The sequence below is a fragment of the Rhinopithecus bieti genome, unplaced genomic scaffold (genome assembly GCF_001698545.2).
Source record: "Rhinopithecus bieti isolate Rb0 unplaced genomic scaffold, ASM169854v2 scaffold_32264, whole genome shotgun sequence".
In the NCBI taxonomy this organism is placed as follows: Eukaryota; Metazoa; Chordata; class Mammalia; order Primates; family Cercopithecidae; genus Rhinopithecus; species Rhinopithecus bieti.
Window position 1 is genome coordinate 10,903 of NW_016813984.1, and position 4,589 is coordinate 15,491.

The 4,589-nt window shown below is 48.0% G+C and overlaps 1 non-coding gene across 1 annotated transcript; it reads left to right on the forward strand.

Annotated features, from left to right (window-relative positions):
• The first annotated feature begins 4,248 nt into the window (after window positions 1–4,248).
• Window positions 4,249–4,331, forward strand: TRNAL-UAA (transfer RNA leucine (anticodon UAA)). The gene has a single exon. It is a non-coding gene; the product is annotated as a tRNA-Leu (tRNA).
• Window positions 4,332–4,589: the final 258 nt, after the last annotated feature.

The following is a 4,589-nucleotide window of genomic DNA, read 5'->3' on the forward strand; positions in this document are numbered from 1 at the left end:
TCAGGAGATTGAGGCCAGCCTGGTCAACATGGTGAAACCCAGTCTCTACTAAAAATCCAAAAATTAGCTGGGCGTGGTGATGTATGCCTGTAGTCCCAGCTATTTGGGAGGCTGAGGTGGGAGAATCGCTTGAACCTGGGAGGCAGAGGTTGCAGTGAGCCGAGATCATGCCACTGCAGTCCAGCCTGGGCCACAGAGCGAGATTCTGTCTCTAAATAAATAAATAAATAAATAAAATATATATGAACAACTCTGAAAATAAGAAAATAAAACAGATGTAAAGAAACAAAATATATGCCTGTGAGCACACCATCAGTGCTAGAGAAACTAACTTTGCCTAGTATTAGTGCTATAATATTAGCATTAGAATTAGTGTATCGTAGTATTAGTAGAGTATTAATATTAATGTATTAGTGCTCATAGCTGTGTAAAAAATAGCACAACATTCAGTGCCTAAAGCAACAAATATTCATTATCTCACTTGGTTTCTGAGGGTCACGAAATCAGGGCTTAGCTGGGTGGTTCTGGTTCAGGTTCTCTCCTGAGGTGGCAGTCAAGTTGCTGCCTCTTGTTACAGTTATCAGAAGGCTTGACTGAGGTGGAAGATTCGTCTCCAGGCTCACTCATGTGAGACCTCAGGTCCTCGTGGTGGTTATTAGAGGCTTCTGTTCAGAGCCTCCATGTGGGACATCACAGCTGGCATCCTCCAGAGTGAGTGCTCCAAGAGAGGGCAACCACAGTGGTAGCAGTAGTGCCTTTTGATGATTTCATCTCTAAGGTTGCAGACCATCACTTTCATTTTATTCTATCCATTAGAAATGAGTCACTAGATTCAGCCCGCACTCAAGGGGAGGAAAGGTAGTCTTCCCCTGTTGAAGACAGAAGTATGAAAGCATTTATGGACATATTTTTAAAACCATTGCAGAATGTATGAAGAATATCATGGCTTAAATAAGCATACATACACACTGAAAACTAGTTTAAATAGTGTGGAACATTTCTCAGTAAGAAGTATGTCAAATGCAGTTTCTTGAACGTGAAGCCATTTCAATGTTACAAAATCTGTTCTAATATTGACATTTACTCTCTAATATTGTCAGTTATAACAAATGCCATGGCACAGTGCTTTTCACATTTGTTCCAACACTCAAGTGGGTATTTGTGATGCCTTATAGTTGCCAGCAAGTTTGGCAACTTTTTCTATGCTTGGGGAATTTCTTCCATTTTCAGGACTGCTTCCGGAGGCAGAAGCCAGAACTTTCTTTCCTATCCACCCTTGCAGCAAGCATCCAGGGATGGAACTTCTGTTCTTCCACACAGACACTTCCATGTACGATGTAGATTTGGAAGACGGCAGTATGGCCTTGAGTCCAGTTTCTAGGAAGGATGGAGTAAATGACTCCAATGATGGAATCAGACCTCGGACTCTCTCCATCTCGGGGTTCTGCCTCCCCCTGTGCCGGGTTTATCCTCAGATCACCTGTCTCTACCAGTACTCCTAGTGCCTCATCACTGCACTCCCAGTTTATCATTCTCAGAATTTTCATTATCAATTGCTTCACTTAAACAAACGAACAAACAAACAGTGGTGCAAATAATGGCTATTTCATTATTTCCACAGATGTTGTGAATCAGGAATTGGAAAAGGATACTATGGGGACAACTTGTCTACCTGCATACATAATAATATGGGGTAATTAACTGGAAGGAATCAATGGCTGTGTGGGAGGAGTCACTTGATGGCTAGGGTCTGTATGGGGACAACTTGTCTACCTGCATACATAATAATATGGGGTAATTAACTGGAAGGAATCAATGGCTGTGTGGGAGGAGTCACTTGATGGCTAGGGTCTGGAATCATCTGAAGGCTCATTTAGTCATATTTATAGCAGTTAATACTGCCTGTTGTTTGAGGGCAGTCACCTGAAACAACTACATGTGGCTTCCTCACAGCGTGGTGGCTCGGTTCCAAGATCAAGTATCTCAAAAAAAAAAAAAACGAAGTGAAGTACAGTTACAGCAACTGTTATGACCTAGCCTCAGAAGTCACATAGTATCACTCCTCCATAGACACAAGCCCCTTTCCAGATTCAATGAATGAGAACACAGACACCATCCCCCCACATTCCATCTATTAATGGGAGGGGTGTCAAAATAACATTGGAAGAAAAGCATTTGGAATGGGAGATACTGTTATAGTTCTGCTGCGTGGCAGGTTGTATTTTTCCAAAGATGACTAAAGATAAACTAACTTGTACCAGGCCCATCCTTAAACAGCAGCCAGAAAATTTTAATACAATTTTGAGGCTTCAGAAGGTGCATTTCTAAGGGATACCCTACGACGCGGCTGTGTTACTCCAAACTGTCTTATACTAGCGGCTTGTTGGAAGTTGAGTTTAGGGTCAACAAAAATGTCCTTCAAATAACACTGTGGTTTGAATGTGTCCCACACACACCTACTTTACAGAGTTGTTAAGAAATTTTTACTTATTTATTTTAGAGATGGAATCTCACCATGTTGCCCAGGCTGCAGTGCAGTGGCTATTCACAGGCACAATTATGACACACACAGCCTTGAACTCCGAACTCAAGTGATCCTCTGGCCTTAGCCTCCCGATAGCTGGTACCGCAGGAACGCAATACCACGCCCAGTTGAAATAAGATGATATATGTAAAGAGCTTAGAGCAATGCTTGTCACATAGTGACATGTTCTCAATCCATGTTATTATTATCATTTCAGTGCCTTGAAAGCCATTTTTATGACGTCTGTGGCCTCTGACAATTTGGCGCCATACAATGGAGATGGAGGTGGCAGGTGGCACTCTGGTGACCCCATGTCATCACCACGTGGCTGCCTCTTGACCCTGGCAGAGTCTAAGTTCCCTTTCATCTCTCAGCACTGCAGGGCAAGGCCTGAGGAACTGCTCTTGCTTGAGCTCTTGTCGTGTACTCCGGAGGGCCGGGCCTGGCGCTTAGAAGGAGGGGTGCTATTGAGGTCAGGACATAGGCGCAGGCTTCTGACAGCTTACAATGCTGTGTGGCAAAGTGTGAAAGTGGTGATTCTCCTGGTTACTATCTTGAGGTCCTCTCGCAGGGGCAGTTCTCTAGGAGTTGGTGGAAACTCCGAGAACCAGGGCAGCAGGCTCGTGACAGCCCTTGTTCCCAGGGATCACAGGAGTTCCAGGAAGAGGCAAGACAATTCTTACAATGTGACCCAGCAGGAGAGCCATTGGTGAGGTCACGCATAGTGAGGTTAGTGTGTACAGTCTCCAGGCTGATAGGAGTTCTTGATGAAGAAGTCGCTGTCTGCACCATATGAACAAGGGCGTGACCGGATAATCATGTGGCTGCCGGATCCCAGCTCAGTCACCAGGCCCCTACCACTCCACAACACAGAGCGGGGGCTCTGCGTTCTGTGGTCGATATGAGGTCCTGGGTAGTGGGGAATGCAGTGGAAGTCCTGGGAAAAGGGATAACAGGACGAACTGAATCTCATGTACACAGAAAGGAAGGAGAACATTGCAAAACAAGAAAAGGGAACAAAAATATCTCATTGCCTTGTAGGGTTGCGGGGGCAAAGAGGAGGCCACCGCACTGCATCCGAGGCGGCGCAGTGGGGATGGTGCCTGCAGCCATCAGGAAGGGCGACTGTGCCACGCTCCCCTGCATGTGGCGTGGCACAGGCGACACGCACATTTCTACAAAGCTTCCCTCCCTTGTGACTTGTGGCACATGCGAAGAAGAAAAGCGGCCCCTAGGGGCAGGAGTCCAGGAACTCTGCTGCTGTCCAGGCACCTCATTCCTTGAAGCCAACTCTGTTTAGAACACCAAAAACTAAATATCGCCCTGTGGGCTGCGTCCCTGCACCACCAGCCAGGGGCCTCCAGAACGCGCTCCCAGGAACCCAGAAGTTTGCTGGTGTGTGTTTGCGGCGCCCGCGCACCTCGAAACTGAAAGCGCAACTGGAGGGCCCAGAGTCTCTTCCCAGCCAAAGGCCCGCGAGCGCCGCCGCCCCCGCCGAGAGCGCGCAGCTCCGCTGCAGTTGTCTTCACTGCCACGGCGGGCCGGGGGCAACAGTGAGCCGCGGCGGCGAGAAACCGAAGTACCTGCGTGGCGGCCGCCCCAGCCCAGGATGGGAGAGCGGAGAGAGTGGCGGCGAAAACTCTCCGCGTTCTGGAGCGAGGGTGCGGGCAGGAGGAAGTAGAGGACACCTTGTAGGCAGAGCGAAAGTAACGTCGAGTGCCTGTACCAGGATGGCCGAGTGGTTAAGGCGTTGGACTTAAGATCCAATGGACATATGTCCGCGTGGGTTCGAACCCCACTCCTGGTAGTTTCAGGTTTTTCTCTTAGATTATTTTATTTTTTAAAAATACGAATCTCACCGAACACAGCACGGCTTGGACATTAGAATTCCGACTTCTGGCTGGGAGAGGCGCAACACTCACACGCAAAGACCTACTTCCCACCAAGAGACCGCGCAGGCGGCGGCTCGCGGAGCTCCGCTCACCTCCCCAACTGCAGGGTGGGAGGCGGCCGGGAGGGGGAGGGCTATGACCTGGAGGGTATTTTTAAAACTGCCTCTACAAAA